Consider the following 24,294-nt stretch of genomic DNA (forward strand, 5'->3'; position numbering starts at 1 on the left):
AAAGGGATGGGAGAGAGAGACCCAAATTTGTTCACTTTTTGAAACATACGATTGTGTTGAAGTGATTCACAGAAAAGCAAAGTGACAATTCAGATGATGTATCTACTACAAACCATTAGTGTCAGGCAGAATAGAAAATATCACATAATTTCCTTAGTGTATTCTGAAATGAGTCCAGACCCATCATTGCAGATGAGCACATGCTTGTCTTTCAGTCCCAAATATTTTCTCCATTTCTATAAGGAAACAGACCTGTTTCCATTATTAATTTTTCTGGAAGGTGAATAGATTTCTGTCTTCATTAATACAGCTCCAGCTGAAAGCAATATATAATTTTTTATTACTAAGATATACACATTTATGTAGAGCACACTTCCTTTCTGACCCATTCTTGCAACCTGAGCAGAATTTACCTATGAATGTATTTGGAAGAGGATATTTGTTTTATTATTAATTATGTAAATTACCACGTAACCTTGGAGACCCAGTCAGGGACCAAGACCCAATTCTGCTAGGTGATGTACAAACTATTCTCCCAAACTCAGGTCTGTCTGAAAGCTAGATCCCCTTCTCCTTGTCAGCAGAGGGAATTTGACAGATGTGAGGACTATTTATGACACTAAACAGAAGCTGTCTGTAATCCAGAGACCTAATCAGAGTGGCTGAATTGCACATCCTATCTCAAAGAGAAGGGAAGACATGGGCCCGACACTTGATAAGGGTGCACTCAGGTGGCTGGAAAAGGGTATCAGAGGGGACAGCCTACTCAGGGGCCGTGACAAGGCCTTTTATTGTTTTAACCCTTTTCCTCTCTGTTGGTTATGTTCTTATTGATAAATAAAACTTTCTTTTGAACAAGCTTTCCTCAGTCACTGTATATTCACACTGGTCACTGGCGAGTTGATAGCAGGACCAAAAACTCAGTTGGACCTCTGAGGACACTGTTGGTGAACAGGGGTTCTGTAACTTGGGGACCCCATTCTCAGAGTGGGAGTGAACTGCGGGGTGCCACAAATAGACATACAAGTGTGAGCCTGTCCCTTGGAATGGGTGGCAACGGGGAGACAAAGCCAAATGCTACAGCTCACCCTGGAACCATATCAACTTCCTAAAAGGGGGATGGAATGATTGGTGAAAACTGACATGAGACACAAAAATTAAAGCTCTAGAAAAAGAATCCATCCACATTCTGATTTTCTACTGAAGAGACAAATTTAAACTGGATAATTGTTAAAAGCAGAATTTGCTTTGTGCGGCTTAAGAGCAGTGCATTGGGAAGTGAAAGGAGCAAGTAGCCCCTGTACTACTGTCTTGAAAAAGAAATAAAACCAGAAGCATCTTCCTGTATCCCAGCCATCAAGTACAATCATAGCAGTTTTCTAGCTAGCTCCTGGGGTATTGCTTAGGTCTTCCACACTCTTTAGAAAGACATTTTCACATCATCTGTCTCTTCCGGTCTACAGGAAATCAAAAGCTCTTTCATAGGATCACCACTGCCTAACATTGAGCAGACTGACAAAGAGGATTTAAATAATCCCATCACCCTCCAGGAGATTAGCAATGCTATAGCTATCCTTTGTGTAGGTAAAGTGCCTGGGGTGGCTGACTTCCCTGCAGAGTTTTTTTTTAAATGCTTCATTGTCAGATTCCTGAGCTGCTGTTATGTATGTTAAGCAGACAAACACTTTAGCTGACAATCCAGTTACTGGCAGGCACATGTATTTTGGATCTGTACAGGAAATGAAAGCCTGTGCTTTGATTGCCAAGGTTATATGTCCAACTTGCTCATACCTCAAGGGTGAAGAATAATAAAATTATTTCCAGGGGCTTAGCAACCCATCTAGGAAAATGCCCATTATACCTGATTCACCCTGACCAGGTGAGTTTCCACAAAAGGAAGTTCTCAGCAGATAAAACCAAGAGACTTCTAAAGTATCTGCATCCTGTACTCCAATCTGGGCAGAGAAGGCTTTTGGAAGCATCAATGGTTCCATTTCAGTTACTTCAAGCTTATTCAGTAATCCCCTTCCATGGGGTTATTCATCTCTCCACACAGTTATCACTCAATTCTGCTGGGTTTTCCCTCCAAAATATCTCCAGAATATAACTGGATCTCTGTGTTTCCATTGCCAAGACTCTTTGACCAGGCCCTGGTCATTTCTCACCTCAATTACTGAAGCCTCTTCCTCATTTTTCTCTCAAGTCTCCTCAGCCACCTTCAAGATGGGGGGAAACGCAGCCATTGATACAGCCTACCTTGCCTATCCCTTAGCTGCTCCATCCCTTCACACTCTTCGTCAGACCTTTCACATCAAATTTATGTGCTTGCTCCTGCTTCAACGATTGGCACAACTTAAGTCCTACTTACCTTTCTGCTCTCACCTTTTTCCATTACCCTCTTGTCCATTTTGGGTCACACAAGTGGCATAGCTAGTCTTACCATAGCTTTGTGTCCTTCACCCATACTTCTGTCCATATATTCTTCCATACTGCTCCCTATGGCTAGAAACCCCTCCATGAACTAATCCAGTTTACTGCCTCCCTTTCTTTATGACCCTCCTTCAAGCTCACTTTTTACAAAAGACTTACTGCTAGCCCTCAAAGAATGAGTGAATATAAACCTGTAAAATAAAATTGAATAAATATAATATCCCTGTCACACAAGAGAAATATTTCAAAAACCAAAAACTCCTACCATGGTTAACACTAGTTAATCTGCACTAGGGCTCCCAGTGCTATTAACCTCAGTGGAGCTGAACCAGTGTTAACAAAAAGTAGTCCTACCATTTGTAAATTCCCTAACAAAGAAGTCAGGATGGGTCTGGAGAAAGTTTGCTTCACAGCTCCATCTCCTGCTCTTTTTTCAACAAGTGCACTCTGCCTACCCGTTGACAAAGGCAGTATATGTGCAGAAGGGAGGGGCCTAAATATAATCTGCCTACTTGGGGATATGATGCCACCCATTAATTACTCTCCCACCCCATTCAAGAGAGCACTAAGCTGGAACATCTGTCCAGCTGCTGCATGAGTCTAGTACTGGGTACAAGGCCTCTTTCCTCATAGCACAGCCACAGTTTACAAGATAATATTTTGCCATTACTTCATACCTTGAATAAGGCTTGTTAACTGTGAACCAATCTATATATAAAGCAAAATCAAGAAAACAAAGCATATTTAAGGGCAGAAGTAGGAGATGTTAGCTACATAATACAGGTAGTTTGCTGTAATAAATCCCTTTGTAAGTGAACTCCGGTCTAGAAGCCTGATTTGTGTTGTCAGAATCATAATTTGTGCTGTCCCAGAGCATGCAGAATTCTTGTGACTGAGACCTAAAAGAAGGTTAATTCAGTCTATGAATAAAATAATCATTGGAGGGAGATAGGCCTAAGAAGTCATCATGGTATTTTGAACATCAGATCCCAAGCAGGCAGAGATTATTGCATTTAGATGAATGAAAGTTCAGTGACTCTTATCAAAAACCAAGTAATCACTAAAAACTTTTCAGATAGGCTACAGAATGGGACAGGGTGTCGAGGGAACTATATGACAGACAGAAAATACACTAGTCATCGGACAGGTGTAGCTAGTAGACTACCATTGCAATCTAGTGATATTTGATGTTGACACATTATATACCCATATCTATGAACTGTGTTTACCTGATCATAGCTAGATTGTCCTTTATTATATAGTATGCGCATCAGTCACTGTCACCAGATTTAAAAAAAAAAGAAAAAAGGGAGGGTCTTTTTCCAAGTTCAGTGCATATCTACAATCCTGTAACATACTTGGTTTTTCATAGATCTCAGAATACTTCTCTCCTGGTGACCTCTTGCAATTGGGGAACTATCATAACACCATATAGTAGACTCAATATGAATAAAGAAAATGAGGTAGAGGATTGGTTAATTTGTTGGATGATAACTGTACACAGTTCACTCTGCTTTTGAGAAAATCTGGTGTTATCCTGGGTTTGATGCAGAAATTACTGGGTGAGGGTCTATGGACTGTATTATGCAAGAGATCATAAGGGTACCTTCTGGCTTTAAAAATCTATGAACCATTCTGGTGCACTGTTTGCTGGAAAGTCCTGAAGCAGTTTCAGTTACTTCGATACATATCATAAAGTAAATGTATATAACCCCACACTGAATATTTAGCATAAGATTAGACTATTACCCCATCACCAATGCCATATAATTTGAAATAGTGTGTTATAAATGAAAATGGCTTGGTACTTCTCTTTTTGTAGGCATCATTCATGTAACACACCATTCATTATCTGCTGTACATCACATTTCAAAAGCACACAGTAACAAGACAGTAAAATCTGACTGTCAGATGTACTAAATCACTGCAAGATGACATGGGGCCATTAAGCACAATACTTCAATTTGAGCAGCTAGTGCTTACATCAGTGTAACATTTAAAAAAAAAAACAAATGAATTTTGCTTAATATCAATGCTCAACTAGAAGGTGAAATTCAAATACAAAGCTTCAGCAAATGAAATTCTGGCCTGTGGCTCTAAAGCTCAGTTGTAGGTAACATCCATATTTAGCCATCTAAACATGGGGCTTGGTTTTCGGCTGAAATGCAAACCCTTCCCTGCATGGGTGTAGTTTGGGGGGACAGGCATTGCCCCCCCAAAACTGCAAGCCTGGCTGGAGCTGCCCCCACAAATATAAAAGTCAAACTACCCCTATGCTTCCCTGCCTGAATGAGCTTGCATTTATAATTAATGGTAATTGTAGGTGCTAAGCAACTCTAGGGAGACGGGGGTGGGGTGGAACACCACTTATTGTGTGCCTAATTTTAGGTGCCCAGATTTAAAAAGTGTGAGGCTACGTTCTCTTGTCCCCATTCTTCCTTACCACCCCACAGGTCCTATGAAAACAGAGAAAGTAAAGCTATTCCATCTTTTCAAATCAAATAACCCCTGCATCAGCTCCTATCCACTAAAAAACTTAATTACTCCAGAACACATTTGTCTTATCCACATTTAGACTTCAGACTAATGGAGTATACTGTTTCCAAGATGCATCCTGTCTTTCCTTGGCACATGTACCATCTAATCTATCAGACAGAGAAATGCTGCTGTACTTATGAGTGGAACTTGCTTTATTTTTCTATCAGGTGCTTGATAAGTGATCACGCAGATGTGTAGCCATCTGATAGCAAAGTCTACATTGGATGTAATCAACTTATAGTCTCTACTCTACCTTTGGAGTTGCCATAAAAATACTGTAATAAAAGCAGATCATGTACCTATATTTTTAATGAAAAATGGTCCCCATATTCTGGATTGGTTTTAAAATTAGTTCAAGCCTTTTAGTCAGCATTAAAAACAAAGTTTGATCCCGTAACAAAAGATTCACTAATATCTCTCTGCAAATGTATTGTACTAAAAAAATGCAGTGGTATCCTTTTTTAATGTTAAGTGAAAAGCTTTTCAAAAATATGATCCCGATATCTGATTTTTGTTATGCAACATCAGCAGGATCATTTTCTTTTCCGTCTACCTTGTCATGATTTTATGGTCTTTAACTGAAATGTGTTACTTTTCATCTACTAAATGCTGATTTGTTCTTACTGATGTTAGCAGAAATTGAATGGTGTGAAAGGAAGTACAAACCTGTACCTTTTGTAAAAGTTGCAATATTTCATATTTTGCTCTTTCTATATAAACATGAATTCATCTTATTAGTACCATGTTCCCAGTTTGTTACAATGAATCTGGATAGGTTGAATATAGAAAAAGGAACTTTTGATGTGCTTAGCTCATAGCTAGTCACAGATTATGTAGGCCTCTCCAGTTTGCAAAAATGATTTCAACTAAACTACAGGCATAATAGAATTGATTTTCTAAACTGAAGTGATTTGCTAGCCTGTGACGTTTAGCATTAATGACCTAAAGTACGTGTGAAATATTTTTCCACAAATAAATAGCCATTGAACCTAATTTTGCAAGCATTTCCATCATTCTTTAGTGCTAGTCCCAGGATGCAAGGAGTCCATGCAAATTGTCTAGGATTCAGTATCTGTAAGATAGGGTTACCATACGTCCGGATTTTCCCGGACATGTCCGGCTTTTGGGGCCTCAAATCCCCATCCGGGAGGAAATCCCAAAAAGCCGGACATGTCCGGGAAAATAGGGAGTGAAGGGCCAGCGGTGCTCGGCCGGGGGCCGGAGCCGCTGAGGCCAGCGGTGCTCGGCCGGGGGCCAGGGCCACCTCCTCGTGCCCGCCTCCTCGCGCCCCCCAGCCCCAGCTTACTTGCTGCCTGCCTGCTTCAGGCTTCCCATGAATCAAATGTTCGTGGGAAGCAGTGGAGTTGGGGCGGGGCCAGGGAAGGGGCGGGGCTGGGGCGGAGTTGGGCGGGGCAGGGGCCCGTGGAGTGTCCTCTTTTTGGACACTTAAAATATGGTAACCCTACTGTATGAGAGGAAATCATTAAATTTCTTATTTAATACCCATTGACGTTAATGAAAGGACTTCAGTTCCCAAGCGCAGCAAAAAAATAAACTGGTTACATTTTTACCAAGTTTAGTTGGATGGAGGGGAGTTAGCAGGCTTTTGACAGAAAAAGTAAACTGAAAGCAAAGACCAGCAGCTCTAGTTATACAAATATAGTGTAATCATGTAATCTCCTTGAGTGGAAGGCCCCCCTTTGGTTTCAATGGGAGGTGCACATATGGAAGGACAGTAAAATACTACTAATTAAAGGTATATTTTATAGCAGTTGTGTTGACTTGAAATCAGGAAAACCTAAGTGCTTTGACTCAATTCATCCGAAGAGTAACAACCTCTGAAGTTATTGGAGTTATACCAGGAAATAATTTGTTCTTGGATGTAAACCTGAAATAAGAGAAGACATGCAAATGTAGATGGAGCAGAAAAAGGATCTGCATATTATGACAGAATAATAGACTACATAGGGAAAATCCGGACCCTTCTTCCATGACTGTAGTTAGTCTACTACAATGGAACTGGTACTATACTGCTATGGGAGGATGGAGGTGGGAAGATTTGAGGTGTCCACACATTGGTCAGACTCTGGTTATTTGGGCTTGGTGCAGGGGACAAGTTTTATCCTATATAAAATGATGTGATGCATTAGGGGTAAAGTCACCTTTCAAATCATTAGACTGGATTAAGATTTAAATATTGTCCTCTCTGCAGGCACATACCTTTCATTGACTTCACTGGGGATTCCATACATAAGAGGGAGAGCAGAACATTGAAGTCAAAATCCAATTTCCATATCAGAAAGAATTCCCTTCTTAGAGTCAAACCTAGAAAACTGTGGTAAGATTTCAAAGGCATTACCACCTGTCACTCACTAGACATTCTGCTGACACATCCCATTTAGTGCTTTTCTCCATAAAGGTAATTAAATATGCCCTTTATACACAACAAACAAACAAACAATGAAACCTTCAGAAGTGTTGAGAAGCGAGGCACAACACAGGAGAAAATACTGGGAGGGTTTTTCCTCATTATTTTATCCATCACTTTAGTTGCCCAACAAGTACAGCCCATAAAAACTCGAAGGTGTGAAGCATCCCTGGATCCCACCATTTAATGTTGGCTATTTTTATGCTGTTTTCCGCAGAATAGCAGCTTTCATTTCAAAAACAAGATTTTTTTTAAAAGTTAGAAGTGCAACTGGGGCTCCTACTAACATCAGGCCCCCATCTTATTAGACAAATTCTCTGCCCTTTGCCATTTAAACAGTTGAGGTAGAAAAAGCGGTTTTACATCTGGGAAATGGAAACAGCATGGAGAAGAAGTGAGCTGTAGTCCACGAAAGCTTATGCTCTAATAAATTTGTTAGTCTCTAAGGTGCCACAAGTACTCCTGTTCTTTTTGCGGATACAGACTAACACGGCTGCTGCTCTGAAACCTAGCATGGAGAAGGTAAGGGACTTGCCCAGGATCACACCAAAAGTTTGTGGCAGGGCTGGGATCTCCTGAGTCCCAGTCCAGTGTCTTAATCACAAATCCACCCTTCCTCTTGTTCATAGCTAGTTATTTCCCTTACAGAAATAACCTACCATTGCTCTGAAAACCAAACTAGTAGAATAGCAGATCCAATAGACAATAGCAGCAACAAACAAATGCACCATAACCCTTTCCTCTTTGCATGAGGTTTTAAACTTTCGGTCAGTGGTGGGCATTTGCCAGTAAATGGCATTAACTACACAAGGAAGTTTAAAAAAAAAATTAGCTGCAATTGAACTGACCAACAAGCAACAAAAGAACAGTTTCACTGTCAAGAGCTGCAGATCTATTGCTGTCAACTGGAAGGAAGTTGTCAGAATGTCCTTTGAAAAACAGAGATGTCATGTCTGGAGACAAAGAAGTATTTCAAAATGAATAATTTAATCAAGGAATATCACTTCTTTCTGTTCGTACATTGTCCACTATGATGAATTACTTGAAGTTATTATAAACAATTTCTGCAAGTACTACTTGGTCTGGAGGATGCTTACAAAATATATTGCAACTATTTGATCAAAAAAATTCCATATGCGAGTTGTGTAGGTTTATTTTATTTAGAGAACTAGGTCACAGGTAGCTTTAGACATGTAAGAGGAAAGTTTCACATTAATCATCTTAACACTGAAGAAAATTAGTATAAATGTATCTTCACACGTGCAAATTATCACCTTTCGCTAGACATGATATTTCTGCCAGAGAAGGCAGTGTTAATAGAAAGATCTGTTATTCATGCCCCCTTCCTTCTCCAACCTCAGTCCAACCAGGTTTTATTTCATTGCCCAGTCTTACCTTACATTAGATCTTGGAGGTGGGGCGGGAAATAATCTCAGTGGAATTTACTACCAGTTTTTGTAGGTCTGATTTTGCTGCTGTTGCACAGCATATTAGAAACAAAAATCTGTCTATCAAGATAGTAAATTTTTTGAATGTATGCATTTGTAGTTGTTAGATCAACACATTTATTCTGTCTTTAAAACATTTGTATTTTACATAGTTCCCTTACTAGGGTGACATTTTTCATTACCTTTATCTCCTCTGAAGATATATTCTCTTTTGATCCCCATTTTTATTTTGTAGTTTAAAAGGGAGTTTTGTCATGTTAAATGATTCCTTTTGTCATTTGAGGCTCCTATGCCCATTCCCTTTGAGTAGGTTAAGCCTTGGCAATAGATAGATAAGCGTTTAGGGAACAGCAGTAATGTGCCTATTGTTAGTTGCAGCAACATGAGAAATGTGTCATTTCTTCATGCTTTTAACTCTCAGCTCCCAGCACGCAATACTTTTCACCGTTTGTCTGTCTGAAGCAAGTCTGCCTTTCACTGAATTTTGGATTAAGGGATTCATTCAATAGATTTCTATGCAATCAAAATTACCCTCTCTGAAATTCCAAGTTTTAAAGAAATAAGCCTGTTAAAAATCCCTGAAATAGCTTCTATTAAAATAAATATGGGCCAGATTCTACAATCCAACCAAACTGCACATAGTACAGGTTGAGGTTGGAGTGATACAAGGGTGCTGTCAAGCTCAGTGCAGGGATGGTCCTCTAGCATAAATTATAGTAGCCACAGGATGTTCTAACTCATGCCAGCTGCTAGTGTCCCTATTTATTACCAGGTGCCCCAAACCATACTCAGGTATTTGCAAAGCATAGGAACATTCAAGCCACAGCCCTTTTCTGCCAGCCACATCCCTTACGCTGCTTCCCTCAGTTTTGTCAGCATAAGACATTTCCATTGTCTCCATGTTTTTGGAGGATCCTTTTTGCACTAAGGATATACTCACAGGGCTGGATATGCCTGGCCCTATCAGCAGAATCTGTACTGCACCAGAGAATTTGGCCCCTGATTTTCCAAAGTTGAAAGTTTATACACCTTACATATATTTAACCCAAAGAACTAATGGTATAAAATGGTCATTAGCAGAGAGAGCTAAAGCTGACCCGATTGCATTGCATCTAGAGTTTAGTTGACATTTTTCAGAACAGCATTTTTAAGAATTTCCATTTGTACAGTACATTTGCTAATCCTCCTGTATTTCCTGGTCAAGGAAATGTACCATGCCCTTTTTTCATTATTATTTTTTTTTTAATATATATAGCATGCAATTTTAAGTAATCCAGTGGCATCGCTGAAATATTTTGCAGCCTCACAAGTTAGTTTTTTTTCCAGTAAGAACTGATTTTTGTCAAACAGTGCTTGGTGGCAGAACACAATGAGGAATTTATGCAGAATGTGAGACAAACTGGTCTTGGATTATGCAAAAAGCAACTTTTGCGAGCTCAAAAAACAGCAACTGTAATTAAAAACATCAAATATCAAGATGTGTTTCTTACCTTTGGAATTTGCAGACATCCTGAACAAGCAGAAAATGTAGAGTTTTCCTTAAGTATAATGTATAGAAATCCAGCTGCTTTGTACCCGGGAGATAAGGTTCACAGGCATTTACCCAATACCAGTGTGGTTTCCATAGGTAGGGCACTTGTATTCCATTTCACTCCCTTTGAAGCACAGGATGTTGTTTGAATGCAAATTCCTTCCCAGGACAAATAGAATGTTATTGTCACTGAGTGATGAACCTGGGTCGAGGGGGTGCCATTAGTAACCTACACTCTATTTTCCTGAGTGTAGTCCATGAAACATTGAACCTAAAAGGGAGATTGTAATTTAAAATTAGAACCATTTAGTGCCTGCTCCATTCTTAGTATGCCATCATCATGAAAACTTTTCCCACAGCTTGCAGAAGGAAATTTTAAAGGCCCAGATTTTCAAAAACAGAAGCCTAAGTCAGGGTCTTAACTGTGATCAGATTTTCAAGTGTTTAAGAGCTCCTAGTGAGGTCAACCAAGAGCTGTTGTGAGATCACTAAAGTAGATCACTACTTCTGAAAATCAGGCTACTTTTTGAGGTGTCCAACTACAAATTGAGAAGTCTTAGCATGGCTTATACTAACTTTCAGATGTTATGGAAAACCATAGTCTAAATATTTTTAAATTGTGAGATTTTCCTGGCAATGACCATAATTAATACATCTACCACAGAAGAGCGGAAAGAGAATCAAGATGCTTGCTTACATTGGGCTAGATTGTGCCTTGTAGTAAAGCTGTGAACCAAGGGGGCAGTGCAGAGGCATTCCAACCCCAGGAGAATCCCCAAGAAATATTGTGTCTTGATGGGGAGTAATTTGCTTCTACCTTTACACCTTCTCCTACTACATGGCCATCTAGCTCCAGTGGCTGATAAGAGAGGTGACAGAACCAAGGTTCTATCTTACTCCCAATCCACCCCATCCCTTCCTGCCTACTTGCTCAAGAGGGAGGAAAATGGGAAAGTTGTGTGTGAAGAGAGGATCTCTGGCACAGCCCCTCTGCTTTTCCAAATGCCCAGAGCCACAATCTAAAGTAGATTTTGTCCAGTTGGGAGAAAATGGGGTAGGGAAACAGTTCTGCCCCTTATGGCTAGATTAATCATCCTAATTTAGAAGAGACTGTACCTTGAAGATCACTGACATTGTTTAAGATGTTTATCAGGGTATACACATGACATGATTTCTATCAAACCACCAAAATCAGCATCCTCTCCTGACTAAAAATGATTGTGTACTGCAAATGAAAGATATGGCCAATAAAAAGAACTGATAAAAATTAAACCCTTTGCTGTCTGTTTTAAGTCGCTAACGTTTAAAATAAATTGCTGTTTTCAGTACAGTAAATCACGAGGGTTGCTTTAAAGAAATTTAGTTTTTGGTATATCACAGCAGCTGCCAATTGTAGACTACTTACTATAAATAACAAACTTTCAATTTTACTATGCAATAAATATAAACACTGAAACTACATTTTCCATGCATTTTAACTAAGTAATGCCATACATCAGTCAGAGTAGAATCATCTACAGAAAAATCCAACCCTTTTAAGAAATGCAGAATGTGTAAAAGTCCAGAAACAATTCCATTTATTGCTAAAAATACTTCCTCTCAACCTATTTGTGCAGATCTGAGTTCAGATTTCTTTGTCTCCCCTTTCTCTCTCCTTTGTCCTGGACTACTATACTCAGACCCTGGCAGATACTGTAAAGTAAAGGAGGAACATATTTTTGTTCTGTTTTGTTTTTTAAACCAGGCCACTAACCACCCTTATATTGGTGTAAATTTGGCAAATCCGTTAAACCTAAATTTACGTTAACAACCCATTTATTTTTATTTTTATTTTTTTAAAACAGACCTGATAATGTTCAGGTCTGAATATTACAGTGCTCTTTGCCTCAGCCTACACAATCCACTATGATGGTGCAAGTTGCAAGCATGAATCAGTGACAGAATTGCTTCAGATCCTATGCTATTCATTGATAAAAGGTTTACAGTTTACTTTTTAAAAAAATGAAATTCTTTTTCTAGCTGAACTGTTCTTCATCTCTGCATTCATCTGCACTAATTGCCCTTTATTATTGCTGCTTTTTGACTTTTACTAGTGGCTTTGATTTCTAGAACAATCTTTTAGAAACAGCTCCAGCAACTAATCATTAGTCTGATTTTCTAAGAGGGGCATTCTGACTTTTAAAAATAAGTCTTTCTTGCCATGCAGAAACTGCTTAATGTTTCCCTCTCAAAAAGATGGTTACTAAAAAGCAAGATGGTTATATAAAGTCAACTATATAGAAGACATAGGGGTCAAAAATGAAATAGTTACAATACTCTGTTCAGGAGAGATGGTTTAAAAATATGGGGGAGCGGAGTGACAAGGAGTTGCTTACAACAGTGGTTCTCAACCAGGAGTCCGGGGCCCACTGGGGGGCTGCGAGCAGGTTTCAGGGGGTCCACCAAGCAGGGCTGGCATTAGACTTGCTGAGGCCCAGGGCAGAAAGCTGAAGCCCCACCTCCTGGGGCTGAAGTCCAGGGCTCCAAGCCAAAGCCTGAGCAACTTAGCTTTGCAGGTCCCCCTGAGGCATGAGGCCCCAAACAACTGCCCTGCTTGCTAGCCCCTAACCCTGGCCCTTGCTTTTATATGCAGAAAAACAGTTGTTGTGGCACAGGTGGGCCCTGAAGTTTTTATACCATGCTGGGGGGGGGAGGGGCTTCAAAAAGAAAAGGGCTTAGAACCCCTTCCCTACAAGACCATTCAGTTTTCGACCAGCTACTATAAAATCCATGATTCAGGTGGCCTGTACTCCTACGCCAACTGAAGTGGGAGAAAGAGGGAGGTAACACGTCTAAGAACGCCAATGACTAATGTCTCATTCTTTACCAACGGATCAATTTAGCCCTGATACCGCTAGGAAGGGCTAACTGGAGCTCATTATTTACCAGCTAGTGTAATGAACATTTAAGTACTTTTAACAACATAATGAGGAGGTCTGTCAGAGGAAAGAATTCACATGAGACCAGCTTCCATTTTTCTTGCTCAAAGCCTCAGTACTCAAAACTGATGTCCTTGTCTGTACATTTTATTCTCTCTATATTTTTGAAATAGAAACAAGATTAAACTAAAAGGAGCTCATATACATATTTATCTTCCACCAAAGCATGAAGAAAACATCAAACATGCTTTTATAGCCAGACAAATTAAAAGGAAAAAATAAATATCTGCAAATTCTTGCAAACTCCCTATTACTAGTCTCCCAATTGCTCATTATTAAACAGATCTGTATGCCAGGGGTGTAGGAGAGGAGCTCACCTCTGGAGCCAGACTCCTTTCACTTTGTTCTCACCTTTCCCTAGAGGAGTTCTTCCTCTCTACAAACCAGGTTCTCTTGCCTGATTCCAGCCCCTTTGTGCTAGAGCCAGGCATTTTACTTTCCAGCATGTAGCAAATTTAACAATAAATACATAGACAAATAAAAATTTCCATAGGGGAGGCACCAAAACTTCATGGTTCAGGTCAAATTTAGCATATAGTTTCAGCCAGAAAAAAAATTCAGACTATCAAAACATTTTGTTTTAATACTTTTTCAACAAACTGTTTAGACATTTCATTACAAAACTACATACAAAACATTGCATTTAACCTGAACATTTTTTTCCTTTTTCACAAGAAAAGAAAAAGTTTTAAAAAAATCAGTTTCGGTTTGACTAGCTTATTTTTCAACTGAACCAAAACAATTTAATATTTGCTCAGCTCTAATTGGTACTGCTAAAGCGGAGTAGAGGCCCAGCTCTTCTATGCTGTTTAGGTGTTTAAGTGGCTAGAATCTGGCTGCAGGTGCCCATTCAAAAGTGGCCATGATGAGAGAATGGGAACTCAGATGATATAAATGTGTTGAAACTGATTCCTATCCCAACCACCAGGACATTTCAGCAGAAGAAGGTCAGAGTGCAGCTCTGCTTCTCCAATTCACAGGACACATAGCCAGCTGTCATAAGCTATTGCCTATTGGAGCCTGGAGGCCGCAATGCATGAAACAGAGCATGTATAACCCCTCAGCTGTGGATGGGACAGCATAATAGCTTTGCACCTGTAATAGTTACAGATAGCTTAAGAGGAGAGGCTCCTATTTCACTGCTTAAGAATTGTGTGAAATTCACCATTGTTGCTTCACAAGCAACAGAACCATTTCACAAAAAGTTGTGACACTTTTCACGTCTGACATATGGGGGAAACCGAACATGTGGTTCAGCAGCTGACATCCTTTATTTTATCCAGGGATTAGAACAGGATCGCCATTTTTACTTGTAACTTTAGGATTGGAACCCAGCACCAGAAAGACACAATAAAAAAAAAGAAAAAACCACAAACATCCCCACTTGACTGTCCGGAGCACCTAGTTTCCTTTCAGACCCTCCTTCCAGAAGCACACCCACACTGGCCAATGCAAAGAGCAACACATGGACTAGTTATCTTTGAACATCACTATATTCTTCAAACAGAATCCCACTATGGTGAAGTAGGACAGGATCTCTTTCCACATCTGTAGCTTTATGTAGGAAGCCCTTCAAGACATAAGTAGCACTGCATAGGAGCAAATCATGGTTGACATCTGCCTCAGCCTGATAATTCCTTGTCCTTCTTTCATATTCAAGGATCCCCAGGATGACTTCTGACCCATAATCTGAGGTTTTCAGTGCTACCAGTCAGGAAGTTTTCTTTAGGTAGCAGCAGAAGTATCTGCTGAGGAGATGACCCCTTTGTTCCTCTAAAACTTAAGTTTACTGAGGGTTTTAACATATGAGACGGCTTTAGAGGGATTGATTTTTTTCCTTGGTAAACTGCATTGCTTTTTAGATATTTACTTGCAGATTACCTGCTTGCCTCTGTCTCACCTGGGTGTTCCAAGGCTTCACTAACTGATGTTTGTTTAATGTTTCAGGGTCCTCACACAGAGGGAGCACTTACTGTTATTGCTATTCATTACAGAACCTATTACACCTACCAAGTGAAATATCCACTTTTGCTATGAGCATTTAAGAAAACTATGGGGAAAAACCTGCATTTTCTGAGCTGGTGTGCTTCTGAGAAATCGCTGTGTTTCTGAGCAGAGTTTCAAAACTAATACAGGGTAATACTTGTCACATAATGTAGTTAGCAGTTGCTTTTATTACTTCAAGTCAGAGGGTGCTGCCATACCCCTAGGGTAGCACCCCTGCACTCGCTGTGTAAGCAATTGCAGAACTAGGGGCCTAGTGCAGCTATTGTGGCACAGAGGGGGCAAGGCCATGTTCTCACACCTCCCCACACCCAAGAAACAACAACAACCCCAGAGTCACTAATCTCAAAAGGCACCAAGACTGATTTCCAGAGTAAAAAAGATTTATTTAAACAAACTCTGGATCTAACCCAAAATTCTCATTGCTCTGAGGCTATATTTTCTAGTAAATATAGACTTCTGTTTAAATAAATTGAGCCAACCATTGCCCATGACATAAGGCATGTCATACTTGGCTGATGGAGTGATAGTCTTCCAAGGACAGCTGGTGATTAGCAAGTCCCCTTGGTTGGTAAGATATTTGATGCATTTTACAGTATAGACCCACTGTAAAGTACACAGTGTGACCTGAAGGTCTTCATTAGGGACCAGATACAAAACCTTTGATTGCATTCAAATTTCAGGACTCTTAATAAGGCACCATGATCCTATTATCCTTTACATTTATTCTGCCAAACTGCACCCTTTCATAGCAAGAGCTGTGATGTTTTTATATCAGGTATTTTATTTTTCACCCACTCCTCCTGACTTTGTGGAATAATATTTTTAGAAAAGAAAATGAGAGCAATCAGGGAAGATGATTAATCAACCTTGTAACAAGTATGTTGGAAAATTGAATTATCTAATTACTGTTGTAGCATTGCTGAAAGTAACAAGGCAAGAAGTCACGGATTCATTAGACTGTATTACTAAGCTTGAAGACCACCGCAGTTGCCATGGAGTACAGAGAGGAAGCGATCTAATCAGACTAATTTCTGTCTCTATATCTGATTTCCCTCCACGCACCCATTCTGGAATCGGGGCTTATGCACAATTGGCTTACCGGATACACACAGGACAACCAGCATGGTCAGCTAACCAGAAGCTCTGGCAGGGCAGAATTTAACAATTCCTCTCCTAGAAATAAAATCTAACTTATTTTGATCAAAGGAAGATGCCCCTTTCCACCCATTGGAAATAAGGTGCATGAGGCCTGATGCTCCCCTCCCACATATGGTGTCCAGAAGAGGTGGAAGCAAAAGTAAGTAAATGAGAATCAGGGACCACAGAAGGGGAACATAAACATCTAAAGAATGAGCCCTGATCCCTGAGAGATTGAGAGTCCCCGATCTACCCCTCATCCCACCCAGCTAGGACCTTGCTGTCATGAAGACGACAAACATGCCAGGCTGGAGGGCAGCCACTCTCTATACCACATTCTCTCAGGACCCAGAAACTCCCACAGAGTCATTTGCAGCTTCTACTACACTGCTGCAGAAGGCATTGAGAGACATGATACACAAACTAAGAGTCCACAGTACCCAGGGTGGCAGGTTTGTATAATTTTTGGTGGTGCCCAGAATGGGTCCAAGTCCCACTCCCGCCCCATACTTGCCTTGTAAGTGATATATATATTTTAAAATAATATAAAAATGGACTGGAAGAGGGCACAGGGTTGGGGTGTGTGTGGGGGGGTGATGGCTCTGGCTGGGGGTGCGGGCTATGGGGATGAAGAGTTTGGGATGCAGGCAGGCTACCATAGGGCTTGGGTCAGAGAGGAGAACTCCACAATTCCTCCAGCCCCTTCCCCCCCAGCACCACACTCACCCGGCACCGTCACTGCATGTGCTCCTAGAGGCCAGGCCCATCTCAGGTCTGGGAATCCCCCTCGCCTCCCCTGTGGTGGGTGCCAAGGGCGGGAGGGCTGCCATCATGTGTGTATGCCTCCACAGCCACCACCTCAGCCTGCCGCTGGCACCGCTCCCTTTTGTAGCCAGCAGCAGCCGGCGAGGGAGCACAATGCAGAATGGCAGGGCAACCTCCCACTGCCCAGGGCACAGGCAGGGACGCTCCGGGGGGAGGCGCGCGGGGGGCAGCAGGCGGGGCCAGGGGACAGATCCGGCCCCGCTGCCCCTGCAAAGTACAGCTTAGGTCCAGGTAGTTCATGCTGAATGGTGCTTTGGAGATGTCCTACATATAGTGATTGCTCTAGGTATAAATTTTATTAGAGAATATTTAAAGAAATAAACGATACAGAAAATTTGAAGCGTTAGTCATTGGTCATTGGGGGTAACATGCAGAGTAAGGGGGTATGTTGGTGTTTTGGGGCTGGGCAGCACACATAGTATATACACACTGCAATGTCCCCAATGAGGGGTGGGTAACCGGTGGGCGGGATCAGGAGACAGTCGATAAACGGTGAGGGTCCACCACCCATACGGGAGGCAGGGACAGTCATGGGTATAAGCAAGCGGGCTGGGTAATGGGGAAGGGGTGACCCTCACGTGGCGGGATTCAGCTAGGTTTGGTGGGTTTAGGGCTCAGGGGATAGGGTCCAGCAGGGGGTGTGTGTGGGTGCACGAGGTCTCCCCGGCTCACTCTCGGTATTGGCGGTGGCCGGTGATGTGCTCGGTGTAAATGTCCCGGGACCAACGGATAGTGTCCGAGACCATGAGGCGTCTCATGAGCCGCGCGTAATGACGGCCCACCCCACAGGACCTCAGCACGCGTTCGTTACACGGGTCCCAGGCACCCAGGGCCCCAACGAGCAGAGCGTCGACGTGCACCTCGTAGCCCTTGGTCCGCAAGGTGTCAGCCAGGGGGGCGTATTTTTCGAGCTTGCGGGCTCGGGCTTCGCGGAAGGCCGGGGTCCTGTTCTCGAACGGAATCGCTACGTCGACCAGGATGATCTTTTTCCCCACCTCGTCCGTGACGACGATGTCCGGGCGCAGCGGGCTGTCGGTGCCAGGGACGGTGCGGTTGACAGCGATCTCTCCCAGACGCGGGTTGATGGCCTTCACTAGACGGTCCTGGACGGCGTTGTGGCGTAGCTGCCAGGCTCTGGCGTGGGGCTTGCAGCAGCACAGGACGTGGGGCAGGGTTTCGTTGACGTACCCGCACTTCCTGCAGCGTTTGTCCCGGTTCCCGTGGCGGATGGCACCGTTGAGAGGGACGCAATTCAGCCGGGCGCGGTGAATGAACCGCCAGTCGGCGAACCGGGTGAAGCTGCCTGTGGGGAGGAAGTGGTTGCTGGAGTCCCACTTGCTGGTTACTTCGAAGACTTTACCCTGGTCCGGCTTTTTCTTCAGGGCGTCCACGTAGAGCGCGTGGACGGCGGCCTTCAGGGATCTCTCCAGCACGCCTCTGGCTCCCGGGGTGACGACGATGTTGTCCTCCGTTCCGATCCGCGGTATCAGGACTCCCAGCTCCTGCCGTTCCTCGTTCCATTCCCAGCGGCAGCCCAGGCGCTTTCCCAGCCGGCGCGTGGCATTGCGGGCGCGGGTCCACAGCGAGGCGAAGTCTCCCCTGTCCCGGGCGAAGTCGCCGTCCAGGGAGCCGCTCAAGAAGGTGGCCACATCTCGGTCGGAGGGAGGTCTGCCGATTCGTTTCTCGGTGGCGGCGTGCAGGGCAGTCGTTGCAACGTTCTTTACCGTGGCGTCCGGGCAAGTCAGGAGGCGGAAGGCGTGCGTGAGGACCGTGATGTCGCAGAGGTCTCCCATACGGGGGACGCCGGCACCACCGTGCCTGTGCTTGATGTATACGAGTTCGTTGCTGGCTCTCCGGGGCAGGGACATCCAGTTTTTGACCAGCTTCCGGATGGCGTTGTCCGCCTTGTTGAGGGGCACCTTTGCCACGGCGGATCCCCTCAGGACGAAGGCGATGCGGGGGATCAGGAAGGTGTTGAGGGCGTTGATCTTCTGCCACGGCGCCAGCAGGGATGTGTCGATTTTGGCGGCGTCTTGCAGGATCTCCCCGATGGTGTCCTCGGGGGTCTGCCGGACGCGGAAGCCTGTCGGCGTGCCGAGGTGCTGGTACGCCTGCCCCTCCGCCAGGGGAACGACGGACTCGCCCTGGATGAGGAACTCCGTCATCAGTACCGAGTCCCTCTTGCTCCCGTCGACGTGGAGGGACGCACACTTCTTGGCATTGAAGCGGAGTCCCGCCCAGTCCGCGGTTCTCCCGATGGTGTCAAGCATGCCCTGGAGCCTCTCGGGGTCGTCCGCGATCAGGACCAGGTCATCCGCGTAGGCCAAGATGCTCACCCTCTCGCCGTGTAGGTCGAAGCCGTCGGCGCCGTCAGAGATCGCCCGCAGGAGCGGCTCCATGGCGAGGTTAAAGACGATGGGGCTGAGGGGGCAACCCTGCTTCACGCCGCTGTGGATCGGTATCTCTGCGGTCTCCCCTTCTACCGATCGGATGGTGGTGCTGCAGCCCTCATATAGCTCCCGGATCAGGTGGAGGAAGGTCTCTGGCATCCCAAACTCCTGTAGAGTGTCGAAGATGTGATGGTGGGGGATGGACCCGAAGGCGTTGGCCAGGTCGAGCCACGCTATCGAGCACTGCCTCCGCGTTCTCCTGGTCGTCTGGATGACGGTCTGGAGAAGGAAGTTGTGCTCGTAGCACCCCTCCGACGGCATGAAGCCCTTCTGGGCAGCGCTGATGGCTCCCTGAGCTGTGGCGCAAATCTAGTATCTGTTCTTATCAGTTTAATCTTTATTAATTGCATCTGATAAGCTACTACCTAGATCTATATCAGTTTAATCTGAATCACTACTGATACACTGTATCAGCTATCCTGACGAGCTCATGGTGCTCTGGGATGCATCCTGCAACCCCTAACACGCAACCTAAAGCTCTGACCACTGTCCCAGCACAGCCTGTTGCTCGACACAGGCTCCCGGCTGTTACGCCTGGTCCTCCCCGGAGATCTTCTCAGATCACTACCCGAAAGAAGTCTCTCGGTGTCTCAGAGCCATGGCAAACCAGCAGATCCAGAGGGAAGTGCGAAGACAAGGAGAATCGCCCCCAAGATGCTGCTGCAGAAAGCTCTTCCATCCGAAGACCAGCCTGCAGGAACACCACCGAGAGGAGGAAGGTAGACCCCGGTCCCCAGCCGCCGGGAGGCCGCCCTGCAGTGCTCCAGCCGCTGGACGAACCTGCAGCCGACCGCCAGCAGCTGCAACCACCGGGCGTCTGCTCCACCTCGCTCTTGCCGCGGGAAGAGCCACAGCCGCGGAGAGACTGCCTCCCCACGCCCCTGCTACCCCAGACATCCACTGCCGCCCAGCTGCTGCTGCCGCCAGGAGTCCGTCCCCACGTGTCCCAGCTGCCGGAGAGGAGCCCCGCTGGCCATCTGCTGCCCCTGGGGCCAGGTATCCTTCCCACTGAGCCCCAGCACCTACTCCCCTCAGGGGATTCTCCCGCGGCTCCCCCACCGCCCATGCTGCCGGGGGGCTGCCCCCCCTCCCCAAAGCGGCTGCCCATGCCACCGGGGGACCCGTGCCCCACGCCCTGGCCGCCCCCCCTGGCGCAGCCTGGGGATCCCTGCCCCGAGCCCCAGCCCCTGCCGCGTGTCCACCTTGGGGAGCCGGGCCACGTGCTCCAGCTGCCCCTACCCCAGCCACCGGTGGGCTACTCCTGCCCCACGCCCTGGCCACCTCTGCCTGGGCAGCCCGGGGAGCCCCACCGCGTGCCCCGACCGCTGCTGCCCGAGCCGCCGTCAGGGGTTCCCTGCTCCGTGCCCCGGTTGCCGCTGCCTCCACGGCCCGGGGAGCCCCGCGGCGTGCCGCAGCCGCCGCGCCCCGGGCCCCTAGAGGACTCCTGCCCCGCTCCCCGGCTGCCGCTGCTTGAGCAGCCCGGGGAGTCCCGCGGCGCGCCTCCGCCGCCGCCGCCCGGGGACTCCGGCCCAGCTCCCCGGTTACCGCTGCCTACACGGCCCGGGGAGCCCCGCGGCGCGCCTCCGCCGCCCGGGGACTCCTGCCCCGTTCCCCGGCTGCCACTACCGGAGCAGCCCGGGGAGCCCCGCGGCGCGCCTCTGCCGCCGCCGCTGGGGGACTCCTGCCCCGCTCTCCGGCTGCCGCTGCCTGGGCGGCCCGGGGAGCCCTGCGGCACACTCCCACCGCCGCCGCTCGGGGACTCCCGCCCCGCGCCCCGGCTGCCGCGGTCCGTGGAGCCCCGCGGCGTGCCGCGGCCGGGGCTGCCTGGGGACTCCTGTCCTGCTACCCGGCTGCCGCTGCCCGAGCGGCCCGGGGAGACCCGCGGCGCACCCCCGCCGCCGCCGCTCGGGGACTCCCGCCACGTGCCCCGGCTGCCGCCCGGAGACTCCTGCCCCGCTCCCCGGCTGCCGCTGCCTGGGCAGCCCGGGGAGCCCCGCGGAACCCCGCAGCCGCCGCTGGTCCCACCGCCAGGGGACTCCTGCTCCGCTCCCCAGCTGCAACTACTCGGGCAGCTCGGGAAGCCCCGCCACGTGGCCCAGTCACCGCTGCCTTGGCCACCGGGGATCTCCTGCTCCGCGCTGCTGCCGCCTATGCAGCCAGGGGATCCCCACCACCCGTCCCGGCCGCCGCTGTCTGAGCCCCCGGGGGTCTCCTGCCCCGCGCAGCTGCCGCCTATGCAGCCAGGGGATCCCCACCACCTGCCCCAGCCACCACCGCCCGAGCCGCAGGGGGCCTCCCACCCTGCGCCCCAGCCGCCACCGCTCGCAGTGACCGAGGAGCCCACTGATGCGCCCCGGCGGACAGGACCCCGACCCGCTGCCCGCCGACTGCCGCGGAACCTGGGAGACCTGCCCCCCCATCACCTGGCACTCCAGCTGCAGAGTGACTCCCCCGCTGTCCACCAGCTGCTCCAGCCACCGGGGGACCCCCCAACCACTCCCCTGCCACCCCAACCGCCGGGGACATCCACCACGCTCCTGCTGCTCCAGCCAACGGGAGACCCCCACACCGCCCCACAGCAGTCGCAACTGCTGAACACCCCACCCCACGTCCCCCGGCTGTCAAGGGAACTCTGCCACACGCCCCAGCCACCACGAGATGCCTCCCCGGTTCTCCTGCGGTACCCAGACACGCCCCCTGCTCCCCAGCTGCTCCAGCCGCCACGAGACGGCTCCCCTGTCCCCCGGCGGGCACCAGTCACACCCCCTGGCCCCCAGCAGTCCCCGCCCGACCCCCAGCGGGACACCCTTGCTGGAGAAACCTCTACTACCACTGAGACCCCCGCTCCACAGGGGGGTGACGATGACACCATCTACCTCACATACCCCCTTGCCGCTGATGCGCTCACCTGCCCCATCTGCTCGCCGCCCCGGCGTTTCCGCCTCCTCGGAGGAGTCACCAGGCACTTGAAAAGGTGCCATGGCAAATCCACCACCTTCAGCTGCGCCCTCTGCAGCCTGCCCTTTGAAACTCAGAAGAGATGCAAGGCACACCAGGCCAGCTGCAAGAGAGCCCGTTCAGCGACAACTCTGGTCCCGGCCTCTCGCCCTCCTGTGCCCCGGCCCGCTGCTCCCGCGCCGCGTGGAAACGGGGCACCCCCGCCAACCGCCACCTTAAAACCCACAAAGTACAGCTTAGGTCCAGGTAGTTCATGCTGAATGGTGCTTTGGAGATGTCCTACATATAGTGATTGCTCTAGGTATACTACACTTCTTTAACAGAAAACTAGTAAATGGTTATGAACTCTAAGTGCAACTCACACTGAGAAGGATTAATTTTTGTAGGAGATTTGCAGCACTCTTTACTCTGTTAAAAGTGCTGACGTGTAAATGGAACAGCTGAAGTAAGCTTATATGAACAAGAAAGTGAAACAAAATGATTTCAGAAAGTGCTATTCAGCCCAGGTCGAGGAAAAGCCACACACAAAACGGCTTTTAAACAAACAAATCATGACTATTTAGCTTACATGACAGCTAAAGTCCTCCATTAAGTGAACAAATAGCAGACTAAACACTTCGGATTTGATATAAAAAGAAATTTCTGGCACATACCTACTTTCTTGAGGAAAAGGTGGTTGGTTGGTTGGGTTTTTTTGGTATGGCTCAGAACACCTGGTGGGTGATTGTTAAATTAGCATAATTAGCCTCCAATTAAAACCCATTACATTTTCACCTGTTCCACTTGCAATGCCTGGAGTTTCTAGATTGTGCAATTAGCTTCCTCCAATTTACCCCCCACTGGCAGGTCATAGGGAAGCAAACACACTATTAAATAATTAACCCTTTGTCTGCCAGTTTTCCAGGTTCCCACCTCCACTAGCATTAGAAATTTCCTTTATGAGCTCACTGGGAGAAGAATGAATATTGTACCTTTACATCCTTATCTGAGACAGCTAATACAAGGCACATACAACTTGATATCCTATACGTTCATCTCTAGACTGAAATATTCAGGTTGTGGCATCACAAATTCTCACCTTTAGAAGGAAAAAGCAGACTGTGTGCTATGTCATCCTTTACAGAAACTAAACAGGCCGCTGCTGACAGAATGTTACATTTCTTTGTACAAGGGAAAAACAAAAAGTTGGATAATTTTTCACTTTAAAACATTTTGTATATGAAGTCATTGAGCCTGCCCTCCCTTAGCATCATAGTCCGAGCAAAGCCTTTAGTAAGGAAATTACTGATTTAGAATCAATCTCAGACGTTAAGGCTAGAAGGCACTATCATGACCATCTAGTCTGACTTCTGCACATTGCAGGCCACAGAAACTCATCCACGCACTCCTGAAATAGACCCATAACCTCTGGCTGAGTTACTGAAATCCTCAAATTGTGATTTAAATACTTCAAGTTACAGTACATCCACCATTTACACTAGTTTAAACTTGCAAGTGACCCATACTCCATGCTGCAGTGGAAGGTGAAAAACCCCAGGGTCTGTCTGTGCTAATCTGCCCCAGG

The sequence above is a fragment of the Malaclemys terrapin genome, chromosome 10 (genome assembly GCF_027887155.1).
Source record: "Malaclemys terrapin pileata isolate rMalTer1 chromosome 10, rMalTer1.hap1, whole genome shotgun sequence".
NCBI classification, from domain to species: Eukaryota; Metazoa; Chordata; order Testudines; family Emydidae; genus Malaclemys; species Malaclemys terrapin.